The sequence below is a fragment of the Chenopodium album genome, chromosome 27, assembly GCF_948465745.1.
Source record: "Chenopodium album chromosome 27, dcCheAlbu1.1, whole genome shotgun sequence".
In the NCBI taxonomy this organism is placed as follows: domain Eukaryota; kingdom Viridiplantae; phylum Streptophyta; class Magnoliopsida; order Caryophyllales; family Amaranthaceae; genus Chenopodium; species Chenopodium album.
In genome coordinates, this window is record NC_137860.1 from 31,296,342 (window position 1) to 31,312,444 (window position 16,103).

Sequence of the window (16,103 nt, forward strand, 5' to 3'; positions counted from 1 at the left end):
TTAATTAGGCCTTGGATGGGGGAAGAACTGCATACCAGGCAAGAAAGCATTGAAGCTAGGAGCAGAATATAGGGATGGAGGGTGGTATATATTTGCACCACCCGCCATGGAGGTGGCGGTACCCGTGATATTGAACGGGAGGTGATCGCTCGTGGCGATCGATGAGGCCTCACCACCGCGCCTTGCGGTGGTGGGGCCTTGATCATAGAGTACCCCTTTGAAAACATGCCCTCCTATGGTAATTGAGGTTTGATAAGCAAATTGATCCACCGCATTATCCTCTGAGCTAACCCGAATGCATCGAAAAGTCGCCGAGGAATTCACTTCTGCCGGAAAATTCCCCCCTTCTAGCCCTGTTAACAATTATCAACAAAATCAAAACACTTCCATAAATAAACCTAGATAATTCAAGCAATGAAGCTAACAAAAAATGATAATTATTAGGGTTTTGAGGGAATAGTGAATGAATAAATGAAATTGGAATAAAAACAACTTATTAATTAATAAGCTTCCAAAAACTATGTAATAATATGTACTTACTATATAAATGTAACATGAAGTTAGATCTAAATAATTTAGTGTTGTAACAAAAGAAGGAAAAAAAATCAAGTGTAATAATTTTGTCAAAAAGAACAAAAGAAATTTCAAAGAAAGAAAGGGAAAGATAGAGAAAGGAGGTACAATAATTAGGGTTTACTCATGAATAGTACTTCTTGTAAAGAATCATAACATAGCTACAAAGCTACTAAAATAAAAATTTTAAAAAATAAAAAATAAAAAAGCTAAAACTCAAGAAAAGGACTAATCTTGACCTAGCTATATCATATACCCAAAAAACAAAAACACCCAAAAAACCAAAAAATAAACTAAAATTTTCAAAAATGACAAAAAAAAATAAAAAATAAAAAATAAAAAAATAAAAATTTATTACCAGCAGAAGTAGGGCTATGATGATGAATGTTTGAAAGAGAAAGAGGTAAAGGAAGGTATTGATTATAATGATCCATAGTATTTGACGAGGCGAGGCGGCCGTGTTGATGATGATGTTGCTGTTGTTGTTGTTGTTGTTGTTGTTGTTGTTGTTTTTGACGCCTTCGAGCAACCGGAACCCAAGTACTTTTAACATGAGTAGCACATTGAAAACCTCTACTCTTACAACAAGTTCTGCACCTCATATGTTCACAATCTCTCTTTGCTTTGTTTCCGCAATCTTGACAACTTGTATTAGTACTACTACTTCCTCCACTTGAGGATCTCATCTCATCATCCACAATTTATTACTTTTTCTCTAAATTTTGCACTACTACTTTGCGGCTATTACTACTAGCATCGATCGAATGAACTAACCCACCATTCTAGCTATATATATACATATATGTCACGATTCTATTCGTGCATTTTTATATAATAATAATAATAACAACGGATACTGATACAAATACGGAGACAGGTAACGCGTGGTGGTGTGGTTTTATCATTGGGGTGGTGGGATAATATAAGATCTAAGATTTACTATTGTAGATTATTTTGAAGATAAGGTTTATTGTGGGATCTTTTCTTCTTTTTCTTTCAATTTAATTTTGGTTAAATTGTATTGTAAAAAGAAAATTGATCTAAATTTAGTACTATGTAAGAATTTAAGTATGTGGGGAACATAGGAAATCTATGAAAATTTCAATCATAATCTAAAATAATAGTGAATGAAATAATAATAATAATAGTATGCAATAATAATAATGTAAAGTGATGATCAATATTATCATGGTTAAGGTATTAAGATAAAGGAGAGAGAAAATAGAAGAAGATAAACATAGTCACAGTCTCCAAAGAGAAGCAGAACAAATAGTACTTACTCTTTTAGAACAGTAGCATAAAAACTCAGGTTGCTAGCTTTTGGCTTAATTTGCTCATTTTAATTTTATTTTTATTTTTTTGTAAAATGATTTTTGCTTTGTTTTGTTTTGTCCTGTTTTTCCGGAAAAAGTCTGTGTGTTTTTTTCCTTTTGCTTGACCCTACGTAGAGACGAGGGGGTGAACAAAATAAGCTAGTGAGGGTTTAAAATTGAAATTGTTCTTCCCCAACTCCATTATAAAATAACCCTTTTTTAGTTTTTTACCCTATGTATAGCATTAGGATTTAGGATAGGATGGTGATAATGTAGCTTTTTGAATGTTTGAATGAAATCGACAAATTTAATCGTAAATATATTAAAGTTGTAATTTTTACAGGGTTACATGTGAAGGTATGTCTCAGGGTTTACTTTACAAAAGAATCTTGTGACACGGTGAAAAATTTCCTATTGAGCGTTATATCCCGCCTATTCCTCCTTGATATAAAAATTAAAATAAAATAAAAAATAAAGGAGGAGAATTGAAATTTAACTTTGAATTCTCTTGCGTGCTATTTCTTAGAATTTGGGATTGTCTAGCTATTTAGGACTAGCCAACTAGGTAGGAATTTATTTTTCATCCGTGTCATTTTCCTCTTCGCAGTCCTCGGATTCTTCGTTGTATTCCTCTCTTTCGTTTAACCCTATTCCTTATTTTGCAGATAATACAATGTACGGATTACTTTATGTTATCAATCAAATTGTATGCGCATAAAATTAAATTTTGTTGTCTAAGAAGCAAAATGTACATAATGTAATGTAACGTATCTACATATTTTATTTGAGTTATGTTTGAAACTCTAACAACTCTAAAACCCCGACCACCATAATCTTTTAGATAGTGTTATTGTACTGTACGTAAGCCCTAGTTTTCATCTATTTATGAGAGTCTTCACCTATTTCCAAAACAAAAGCAAGTCAAAGAAGTATCTTATTGAAATTAACTTTAATTCAAACACGTCACATGACATTCAATAGATCTCCAATGTCTAATTATAAATCTAATCATAACCATTTACCAAACAAGCCGTACAGATAAGAATTCCATTAGCATAACATTAGTTATACTCAGTACATCTTCCACAAATAACAATACTTACTAACCACAAGTACGTGTTGGTTGGGTGATTCCCTAAGCAAGAACAGTAGAAAAGAGTACAGATGCTCCTAGTTATAAGCTGAACAAAAGTAGATAAAAGAGGTACACCAGTTTTAATGGCAAGTCAAGTTCAACCCTTCTACTTTTAACAGTTTTAAGTTTAACTGCTACTCTTTCGGTCTTTCCCCCTTAAAAAAAGCGGTCTTAAAGGCCCCATTTTTATTTTCTCTCCTCGTAAACCTCCGTTTTCTCTAGGTGGATACCATTAGCCAATAATATCGTGCCACCTTTACATGACCAAAAAAAATTGGTAAGACAACAAAAAACGACAACAATTTCTAGAGTGTAGAGTAGAATTTCCACTAATTTAAGCTAGATTCAGGGTATACGTGCTGCAGAGGTGGATTTTTAAAAGAAAAACATTCCTGACTTATTTCTTAACTTCGTTTTATTTAATTATCAAGGAATCAACGTACTCTTAACGTTCCTTCATTTGTTATTTTACTTAGAAATTTACAACTTTGGAAATGTTACTATGCTATATACCCTATATTCGCTTAATAACATTATTAACACGTTGTTGTACATTAGGAATTAGAGTATATATGCTTGAAACAACTCATTGAGCTTAGGTGACAACGATCTCTTTGAGCCTCGGGAGAAAATAGGTTTAATCTTATTCGTTTGACATGTACATAGGAAGTTGAAAGTACTACGGAAGTTATAAAATGAAAGCATAAGAAGTTGTTTGGTTGACAAAAACATAGAAAGTTGTACTCTCTACAAAAGTTTAGTTTTCACAAAACAATAACACTTAAACCCTTGTGACCTTAAGTTTGCGTGTAAATGAGAAATTATACATCCTACAATCAACCAAACAAAATGGTACACTTCACAAAAAATGGAATATTCAAGCTAAGGATAATTGAATTAATTGAGACGGAATATTTCTCATGTTGAACCAAACCAGCATGTAATAAGAAAAACGAATAATTGTTTTACCTACACTTTCTAAAAAATGGTAATTGGACATATTACATTGAAATTAACCACACTAGCCCTCAATCATGAGCTTAAAGGAGTTGAGATTGACAGAATTACTACATTGATCTCTTACTTAATTCAAATGCCTTTCTCTATTGGCAAGTAAACTTGGACACAAAAAAAGCACTACATTATAAAACTTATTAGTCAAATATTCTAAACCTTAAGAATCACAACCATTTAAAAGTTGGCACTTGGCATAATATTGTAACCATGACAAAGTTATCTGCAATGCACAGCATGTGAAGAACCATATACTTTCTACTTGTATTACTCACTTCTTGTAAACTGCGCACTTTCTTTAGCTTTTTCTTCGAACCCTCCATATTCTTCAATATTGAAATAACCAATAAAAAAAGGTACAAAAGTAATTAAATCAATTAGAATTACTGTAGATAGAATCAACGTGTATTAGTGTACTCGTATATAATAAACTTGATTTGTTCAAAAAAAAATTAGCCAAAGTTGTGAGGTGCAAAGAAAGAGACATGAAAAAGAGTTGATTATGATTTCACGCGGATGTATAAGTAGACTACTATAGTGTTACTTTCATGCACTTTTAATGGGAAATACTATACCTTGATTTCTCAATGTTAGGCTGTCTCTTATTTTGGAACCAGCAGCTTTTATCCTACTAACTAGTGTAATATATGCCATACAATGTTAACCCCTTTATATACACTAAATCATCACCAAAAATGATAAATGTAATCCTATGATGAATTAATAAACAATAGTAGAATGATGTCTGAAATCTTAGAGTGGCACAACCCCAACGTCCCCAGGCAAGAATTGTTTGATTCCCATCATCATTCTAATATTACTGACTAATCTTGTCCATTAATTTAATTATTAAAAATGAGTTTTTTAATTGTATGATTTAACACCTACCGTACAATGATATTAGAAATTTTAGTAGAGAGGGATTGTGCCTAATCGTTGCAAATAATATGTAACGGAGGTAATCCCTCCGTTTCATTTTGTTAGTCCCCTTTGGAATCAATCACTTAAAATAAAAAAAGGCGAAATCTTAGTAATTTGGAATTTGATTGCAACTTTGTAATTAATGTTTTGTCTTTTCTTATTTTATTTATGGTTATTGGCTATAATTAATCGCCTATTATAAATTTTAATTGGAAAATTTGTCATGTCAGCAATCCACTAGCACATACATTAACCAATCAAAATTATTTGATTCTTTAAACACCCAATTAGATTAATTGTTCATGGATTATGAAAATTATTTACCTTATAATAATGTTAGGAAATATTCAATATGGGTACGTCATTTTGAAACGCCCAAAATAGTATATGGGACTAACAAAATGAAACGGAGGGAGTAATATATAAATTATGAACCGCCTATACTATTAAGGGCATGTTCTGTTTAGTTTATTTTCAGTTCAATCAGTTCAGTTCCTAATTTCTTTTGCTCATAAACAATTTATTTCAGTTCAGTTCTGTTCAGCCCTAATCAGTTCAGTTCGGTTCATTTCAGTTCAGTTCAATTGTTTTCAGTAAATCGGAACAGACTCTAACTTACTACAACTTTATCAGCAATTAAAAAATTGGAGCTTTCCCCCAATTCTTCATTTGTATATAAAATATAGTTTTCAAAACCGACACAAATAGATATTAGATCTTTACTCTTAAGACATTATGTAAGGAAATCGTTCTTAAGGGTATGTTCTAATTTACTGAATTGGGCTGAACTGAACTGAAATAAACTGATTGGAGCTGAATTGAACTGAATTGAATAGAGCTGAAATGAAAATTTTATGAGAGAGAAATTAATAGGTGAACTGAACTTATTGGAGTTTAACTGAAAATAACTGATTGGATCTGAACTGAACTGAAATTAAGTTGAAAAAAGCAGGCCCTAAAAATATACTTGTATACAAATATCTCCACATAATGCATGCTCTTGCTAATTCGTTTCTCGCATGTTTTGTACAATGTATAAATGTATTGCTATTTTATGAAACAAATGTCAAAAAATGAATTTTCTTAAAAAGTTACTCGTGGATTTATAATGCTAAAAAAAAGAGTAATTTGGACGTTTAGAAAACAAATTAAAGTAAAAAATGTTGTTTTAAGGAGCAAAAAATAATGATAATATGAACTTTTTTTTTTGACGGGAATGATAATATGAACTTAAGGAGCAATAATTAATGAGATATTTGTAGGAATAATTAGTTGTATAAATGTCCTAAATAGCAGTATCTAGGTACATCGAGTACACGTTCACTTTCGGCGGACTGTCCCTGATTTCGTACTCCGTATATACGAAGATTCAACCATTTGTAATTCACTAATTCTACTACTCGTACTATTCGATCACTCGATATAATAACCTCAACGTGAAAATCATACATCAAAAAACTTGGGTTAAAAAAGGGTGTCATGTACTGTGTTCATGTCACTCCTTTTTTTTTTCTTTTTCTTTTTCGTTTTCCTTTATTAACGGAGAGAATTAGTTATTATAATTAACGACAACTTTAATGGTGCATTTTTGTTGTAACATAGAATAGTTTACTTGACCATTAAGCTGTACGTGGAGTTGTAATGAGTTATCTAATCAAACAACATAAACTATATATGACTCTATTTATGGAAGAAAATAAAATAAAAAATGAAATTGGTGTAATGTTTTGATTAATACGTGGGGTCTTATAAACAACATGCTTTACTAGATTTCAACACAAATTAGTTGGTTAAAATCTTAAGGTGGTACTTTACATCAATACGTTTGGTGGATCTATAAGTCTAAAAATTTATGTTTTATAGCTCGCAAATAGATGAAAATGATTAGATAAAAAATGATATAGTGAAAATAATGTTGCTCAATGTTTTTTTTTTAAATGTTTTTTTTTTTTTACAAGAAGAAAAGGGATTTCCTTTAAAATATAGCCAAACACACTGACATATAATTCCTAAGAAATCAAGAATTTCAACACAAGTACAACACACCTTAAAACTAAATGCATCGTAGAGTTGATTAACAATGGCCTTAATAAAAAACTTCATCTGAAACAATACAATATGTGAGTTCACACTGATTTGGCTTGCAATCCACTGATGCGTAGTTGTTTGAGTGAAAATATTCATGTGGTCTTGGTCTCCCGGATTCTTGTAGAAATTATGAAACCCTTGATCATCAAATTCTAGCTCGTCATATAAACATAAAAAGAAAATAAACTCAAGAGAAAAATCATCATCTCAAGGATGAGATCTATTTATTGAAAGCCATTAAAAGGTTTTTGGGGCTTACCACCGGTACGAACACTAGTGGAAGCTGTAATACCCCGTATTTTTAACGTATTTTATATTTTATTTATTTATTTATAAAATATATTTTGGGTCAAACTATTTTAGTTATTGGATTATAGATTAATCAAGTATTTATATTTGGGCCAACAAGTATTTAATCCAAATGTAGCCCATCTTCATTATAAACCCAACCATCCTATTTTTATAATTTGGGCCAACTATTTTATTATCCAACTCCATAATTTTTATGAAGCCCAAAACTTACCCTAACCTACTCTACTCTATAAATCCTCTTTCAATCCCCAAAATTTCCCACACTAAAAGGTTAGTCTTATTTTCTTCCTTTTTCTCTCCTCTTTTCATTCTAGCTATTTTGATGATTTTATTTATGGATTTTGGTTTTAATTATTCAAAGTATGTTTAATTAGTATCATAATTATGTTTTGATGATTAAAGATTGTAAATTTTAAATAATAAAGTGTTTTATTTTCAGATTTCATAAAATTATAAGTTAGGATTTTAAAATTATTAAAGACTTGATTTTTAGGGTTTTTATGAACAATTGATTTAGGGCTTTTATAGTAATGTGTCTTGAAATTTTGGTGATTATAACTACTAATTAGTTTAACTTAATTCCAGATTATTTTGAACTCATAAATTCGTGCTTTAATTTATAGATTTCCCGTTCGTTAATATTAATCCCGTTTTAATCTCGATCAGGTTCTAAACTCATCCGATTTTGACAAAAAAGTAGTGTTTTCCATGTGGAAACAACGTTTTAAGAAAGATTCACTACCACTGGTAGTGAGTACCACCCTCTCGTGGCCAAATTCAGCCTCTAAGTATGATTTTCGGGCAGTTTTTGATTTTTAACGAAGTTTTTTTAAAATTTTATCCTTGAGTTTAAAGGGTAAGATATAATCTTATTTTTCTATGGATAATTTAAGTATGAAAATATATTTTGATGAAGTTTTGAAGTGGTTTTGATTAGTTTAAAATGTTGGAATCTTATTTAAAGTAGTATAATTGTGATTTTAATAAAAGGGTGTGATAACCTATAAAAAAGGAGTTTAATTAGGGGTTTTTAAATAATTTTCAGATTATTCTAAATAGTTTAAAGTGAGTTTAAGTTGCTGGAAATTGTGTATACAAGAGTAATTAATTTAGTATTATTGTCCCTTATTGTAGGAGACTTGATTCGGGAATTGTTGTAGTATTTTCGGTCACTTTATGGGCTTAATTGAGGTACGTTCGCGTACTTAGCATATTTTGATGATGTACAATCATGCTAGGCTTAATTTCAATCAATTACAAGTAGTATCATGCTAAGGTTCGTGTATTGAATTATGAATTATTGGTGTTGGTGATTGAACTGTGAAGCATGAATTATTTGTGATGATCTATGGATTGGAAAATTATATTTTGGCATGATTATATGGACCACATATTTATTTATGGCATGTTAGAGAGCATGTTTAATTAAACTAATTGTTTAATTATGTTTGGAATATTGAAAAGGAATTTTATTATGGTTCATATAATTTTTATTGATGCTTTAAGCATGAAGAAGGAGCTATATAAGTGTCTATGTATACAAGGAATAAATTGTATGTTGGTGCCTTTGTGCACTTAAGGTGTTTTTAACACCGAGGGATAGGATTGTTGGCGCTTTATGCGTTTACAGTGTCTATGACACTGAGGTAGAATTAAAAAGGGTTCAACATTAAATATTATGTGGTCATTAAATATTCAAGAATTAAATTGATATGTTTGAATGGTTGAATTATTATTGATGATTGAATTGTTATGCTTGAGAGTCATCACCAAGTCTAATAATATGTAAATAACGTAAAGTGAAAGAGATTACGCACTAAAACTCTTGGAACGTATATACCTTGAGTATGAACATATGGGGGGAGTTATGTGACTTTATATTTGATCATAACTTCTAATGGAGTACAGGACGCTGTATATTCCCTTTTATTATTATTATGCGCTGGAATTCCGACACCAATGTGTGGCATAGGTGATGCTGGCACGGTTAGCTCCCGTGTCATTGGTCCTCAATTTATTGAGGAAGGTTTAGTTGGAAACCCGTTCGATGCGTAATCAACGCTAAATAAATTATTTAGTGTCCAGTTAAAGAGTCTTGTTGTTTGTTGTGGGTGCTTGTAAACAGGTGCAATGAGGTAAGTATGTGTGATGCTAGGAGTTGCATGTTAGTGTGTTTAAATACGCTTATGTACTCAGCTTTGCTGATTGTGTGTGTTGTTTGTGTCTGGCTATGTCTTTATCTTGGCTCTACAATGATCCATTTTAATGGAGAGTAGTGGGGACAAGTGGAGATAATCTTTTCAGGTGTTGAAACATATTCATGACGGGGCATGAGTGAAGAGCGAATCATGCTAGTTTCTATTAGTTGAGATGTGCTTTATTGCTTTCAAATATTATATTATGTTGTGCTTATGAGACTAATGCAAACGTTTTTCGTAATTTAATTGGTTTTGATAAGGGCCTTCAATGGTTCCAAGTTGTAGGTTGGTTTTATTTGACTTCGTTTGACTTTGGTTTCAATCTTTACTTTCGTTTGGTTGACTTTTAAGTTGACTCGTTTTTGAATGGTTTTGAGTTAAGTCTTCCACTGTGTATCTTTGATAATTGCCTTAGCCGTTTTCACGGTGGCGGTAATGTCTTAGATATTCCTAAATCGTATTTTAAAAAGAGTAAAGTGTATTTTAAAGGAAAGGAATTTCTAGGGTGTTACAGAAGCCCTTACAAAGATTTACAAATGAGACTAGGAGGAAAGAGATGATTGAGATGGAGAGAAAAGGGAGAAGAGAGAAGGAAAACCTTAAAAAAAAAAATGGAAAAAACCTAGCAATGGAGGTTAGGAAAACCCTTCCAATGGAGAACCCTAGAGGGAACAAAAAACCCTCCCAAGAAGAAAACCTATAGGGAACCAATGTTGCTCAACGTTTAAAATTGAATGTGGATATTAACTACCGTGATTGGTTATAGTCTAAAGAGTTGTACTTTAGAGTTGATAGTGAATCTCGTCCAATTAATTTTTTGTACCCTAATGAAAGACATTTTATGATTAATAAAAACATATACACATGATTGATGTGTATATTTTAACTACTAAAAGCACTATAGCAAAGTCGATGAAGCTCAAATTTATGTTTAAGTCATAATTTATCCATTTTTTTCCTAAAAATAAAATTATACAACTTACGTAAATTTCAGATTATTGAATGTATATTTTCGTTTTTATTACTAAGTTATTACTTAGGGCATGTTTACATTTACTGAATTGAGCTGAATTGAACTGATTGAAACTGAACTGAACTGAACTGAACCGATTCGAGCTGAACTAAACTGAACTGAGCTGAAATGAATATTTTATGAGAGAAGGGAAAATTAGGAACTGAAATGAGCTGAACTGAACTGATTGGAGCTGAATTGAAGTGAACTGAACTGAACTGAAGTTAAGCTGAAGTGAACAGGCCCTATGCAAATCAAGCAAATTAACATGATATCTCTCCATTATCAAATCCCCAATTGGTCCTCATAAAAGCAATTACTCTCTTACTAGATTTTGATTGTAGTGAATTTGTTGGGTTTTAACTTTTAAGCACTGACTAACTAAGGCTTAGTTCAACAGGGTTTTAATGGACCTGGCCCGGCCCACTATACATTCTTGGTATAAGAAGGAGGAAACTTTACTAACGTCTATACTCTAGTCAAAGTAGTCATTTGAATGGCCCGTTAGCTCTTCACCCCTACCATGTAAATTTTTCACTAAATTTCGTCTAAAAGTTCATGAGGATAAACGTATTTGACTGCGCCATATCTTAATTAAAAAAAAAAAAAAATTAAATTCTAAGTTACTATTTCAATTAATTTTTTTTAGTTGGATCTGACTAACGAGTGTCCCGGGGTATTAGATAACTTATTAATAATGTATAATATTAGTTAGAATAGTATTAGTTTTGGAATGTACGACAAAATCATGCGTTAATGGGTTTAATTAATGTTAATTTTATTTTTCACTTTTGATTCTCTTATCCAACGTCTCGGGGTGCTTGTTAGCCTTTACCCTTTTGGAAAATTACTTGTAACATAGCAATAAAAATACAATTACATTAATTTGCCAAAATTCAGTCCAATTGGTTTTTTTTTTTTTTTTTAAAAAAAAAAAAAAAATCTTGACCAGCAACAGTTGACTCTGTTCATGAAAAAGTTTTTGAAAAGAAGTAGGCATCAATTGAATCTAACATTAAAATTCAAGTTACAAATAGCAAATGGGCTGATTGCAAAAGACAAAAACCACATGCTAATGGGCCACTTTTATAGTTCTATGGGACACTACAACACATATTATTACTAGCATATTGCTAAAAATGTCTTATCATACAAAAAAAAATCCACTAACAATTTATTTCAAAATACAATTATTATGAATGTTGGCCATGAAAATCACTCCAAAAGGGTGTTTTTAAGAAGGTAACAGTGCAAAACATCATATCAAATCTCCAAATAAATGTGGATCCAAAATTAGAGGTCATTTTCATTTAACTTTTTCTCTTCCATAGGCCACACACCAAGGATTTGGTGGGATGAGATATGCCATACCACGAAATGTCAATGATTTTTCTTTGTCTAACCACTCGTTTTAGTCACTAATTATAAGGGGTTTAAATGGGGCAATATGGGGCATTTCAACTAGATGACTAGGTAAAGTCGCGAGGAGGAGACACAAGTGACGCCTGATGTTATATCGAATGTAAGAAATATGTGAGGACTCCGCGCCCCTTCATTTTTCTGAGCATTTGTTGTTGATGAGCTCTTCATTTCATCATATAACGTCTTTGCCCTAGAAGGATAAAACTCAATACCCCATATAACTGAAAAGAATAAAGCTAATACATGCATCGAATATAAATACCCAAATCTAATGTACAATAACAATGTGCTATCTAAATTCCATATAACTATACGAGTATTCACCTTTTTTTTTTCCTTTTTTTTTGTAAGCATAATTATTCTTAACTCTTAAGATAATAAAGTTATGTTAAGAATTTGAATGCATATTATTTCTCAAAGTTAAGAAATTAGGCCCAAGATTTAGTCAATTTAACATAACCCAAAAGGTTGTATGATCTATACCAAGTTTCTCCAATCATACCAAAGATATTGGACTTGATAAAAGTATGAACATAAGAAACAATTTAGAGAACATAAAGTAAATTAAAATGTGTCTATTTATAGGCATTTAGATAACAATAGAGATAACTTCTTTCAATATCAAAACTAAATAACGATGCCAAGAAAACAAATCAAAGTGGGGACTAGATGAAGCATTATTAACTATAAATCATACTTTAGAACATTATTTGACATGTAGGTAATTATATTTAATGGTTAATTATTGTTCACCCTGCCATCAAACTTAGCTTGCAACAATGTATCCAGGTAGGTAATCATATTTAATGGTTAGGTGTCCATCATTGTACATCACTTAGAATGTGACTAACGTACAAATATTTGATGATAGCTCAACTAAATTAAAGTTTCCTATTGGTCAATAGTTGAAGTAATTAGGTGAAAGAGAGGAGTAATGAAGTATTAACCACGAGATTAGTAAATTACATACCCACTCAATATCTCAACTTTAAACATAAGGTAGAGATTCATGATATGCACAAGTATTATACGTAACACTTAAGGCATGATTAAGTACTTGTATACACGGAGTAGTAGTATTATCTTCAAAATGGCTGCTCTGTAGAAGCTGTAAAAGTAAATATATAATCATGTATCGATCTGTGTAATTAATGATTATTGTATTAAAGAAGCTAAGTATTTATATAATTCTATTGTCGTACATGTACAATAGAATAACAATACCCAATAGCTAAATCCTGATCTTCATCCTTTAATTCCTTTTATATTGAGTAACTTAATTTGAATGGTAGAATCTTCAATCTTGTACAGTAATCTAGCAACAATAACATGAGAAATTAAGAGCAATTGCGTACGAAGTACAACAAAATTGTACACTTGTAGTTGTATATGCTGCAAAATTTAATGTAAGCAAACACAACTCTTTCCTTTCACGAAACCACCCTACTTTGAGCAAATTGCAACACCCTTTTTTTTAAAACAACAGAAGCATAGATTACTTGGACTAAAGCCCTAAATATATTACAACCTAATTGTTAAAAGCTTGCATAAGTCCAAATAACAAATCGCAACACCTTAACTAGTCTATTTCGTGCAATATGCCTACTAATCTACTCGTTTAAATGTAGTTCATGTTTATTTTTTACTCTGTACATTATTTTCAATCAAATATTTGATCATCAAGTTCCCCTCTTCAAATGAATCCTCTAAGTAGGAGAAACATTTGAAATGGAGGTAATGGAGGGAGTACCTCATAAAAGTATTGTTTTACATAATTGTATAGTATACTTCATTATTGGTGAAATGGTTGGGTCTATGGTTGTTGATCAACAGTGTTTAGCAAAGATAAACTTGTTTGGTTGATATAAAATAAATAAAATACGAGAAAATTCCTACTAATGATAGACTAATAATAAGAAGTGAAATTGTTTACTTACAAACAAGTGAAAATTTGGCAATTTGCCCAACAAAAAAAATTCCTATATCTCAAAATGACGGATTCCCAACATTATAACTTCAATTTTTAAAATCGAAAATGAGTAAAATGACAATCTAACAAACACTCTAGGCGTAATAGACTTTAAAAATTCTTTATGACACACATGTTCTTCACGAAACACCAACCACATTCAATAATTCCAAACAAGTTACCTCCAAATTATACCATTATGTCATCAATAAAAAGGCAAAATAAAGGAAAGGCCAAGATGTCTACATCCACCGTTACAAACTTCAGAGAATGCCAACAAATTGTTACCAATAGTTGAGGAATCCAAAAGTCGTAACTATCATAAACTAAAACCACAAATCCAATATCGTAAATATGATCACATAACGTATAGAATTGAATCCCGCCTACAAACGTATGGAATCAAATCCCGCCTACATTACCATCTTATCGAAATCGAATTCAGCTTACACCCGTAAAAAAATCAAACATTATAGGACCACAATAGCAATTGAACCATCTATATTAACATAATATCCAATCAATTTGGAGAAAGATCAATTTATTTACAAGATACTTTGATTACCACATACTAAGTAGACAATTTACTTACAATTTCTTTCCCATGATCATAATGATCTAACTAAAAAGGAAAAGGAAAAGAGAATAACAGGAATATCAACTAGAATTAACACCTAAGATCAATGATAAAATGGTCCAAATTACCATGTTAATCAAGATTATCTTCAGTAAACTTTGAGCCCTAAACCATGCTTACCACGAACACAACCAGGTCGAGTAAAAACACGAGCAGATTTCTTGGATTTCGCCATTTTTCCAAACGAATTCTTCCCAGATTTTATCATCCTCTGTCTCACGAATCGATCTTTAACTTCCCATGGTACCAATTCATCATCCATGCCATACCCAGCATCATCATCATCATCATCATGAACATCATCATCAACATCATGAACATCATCATCAACAGTATCATCATGATGTTGATGAACATCATCATGAACATACCCATGAAAATTCAAGTTCGACCCAGCATGAAACTCAAAGAACACATCAGGTTTCTCATGATCATCCTCACCAAACTTGCTCAAATCAACATTATGATTTTGCCCCAAATCAGAAACCCTAGAACATTTCAGATCATCATCATCATCAAGATTCTTGATGACATCATTTGTGGGTCCTTCATTTTCTTCATCATCTTCTTTCGCACCATCATCATCTACCTCAGATGAAGACGAAACAGAGAGAGAATCAATCGATTCAACAAGATCGTAAATGCTTTCATCATCATCAACATCAAATTCAGCCCCAATTTCAAAATCAAACCGATTGACAAATTCCCAGTTGCAGAGATCTTCTGGGGTTGCGATTGACACAATTGATTGGTTCGCCATTGATGATTGTTGAAGTTTTTTGTGGGTAATTTTTGAAGTAGATGTGAGTTTCTCTCTCTAAAATTTGGTTGTTTGTTTATCTATCACAGAAATGGTGGTGTTGCTTGTGAAATGTGAAATACTTTTTTGAATTTAAATAAAAAAGGAATAACCGAATCTTTTATGGTATTAATATTTACGTGTTCCTTAGATTTTGATTGGTCCACGTAGGCAAAGTTGTGTTCATTTCTCACATTTTCCCAATTTTTTGGTTTTTTTAATACTACTCCGTATTGTACTAGCGTAAGCCAATAGGAGTGTACTACTGTAATGAAATACAATAATCTTTTTCATTTTCCTTTTTTTTTTTTTAAAATGACGTGCTAACGTCTATGAGAAGTCTGAATTTGTCAATTTTATTTATTTATATTTTGATTATTTTTTATCTCTCCGTTAGAACTTAGGCATGGGCCGAGTCGGTATGAAGGCCGGCCAATAGGCCAAGTAAGGCACAAATATGACATGACCCAATACAAATCCCTCAAAAATCCGATGCTATAGAAAATTAGAATTAATTAGAATTTGTACGTTTCGTCCAATTTTATTGATGTCTCCGAAGAGACAGAATTTGTATGTTGGTAGGATATAAATCGCGCATGGCCATAATTTTCAAATTTTGTCACAAACACGACAAGGTAGTTCATGTGTAGGCGTATATTATCTATTGTCTATCCAAAAGGGTTTAAAGTCTAAAATAACGTGACATGTAG

At 31.5% G+C, this 16,103-nt stretch overlaps 1 pseudogene; it reads right to left on the reverse strand.

The window, feature by feature from the left end:
- Positions 1 to 1,259, reverse strand: LOC145620048 (protein SHI RELATED SEQUENCE 1 pseudogene; annotated as a pseudogene).
- Between the last annotated feature and the right edge of the window lie 14,844 nt (positions 1,260 to 16,103).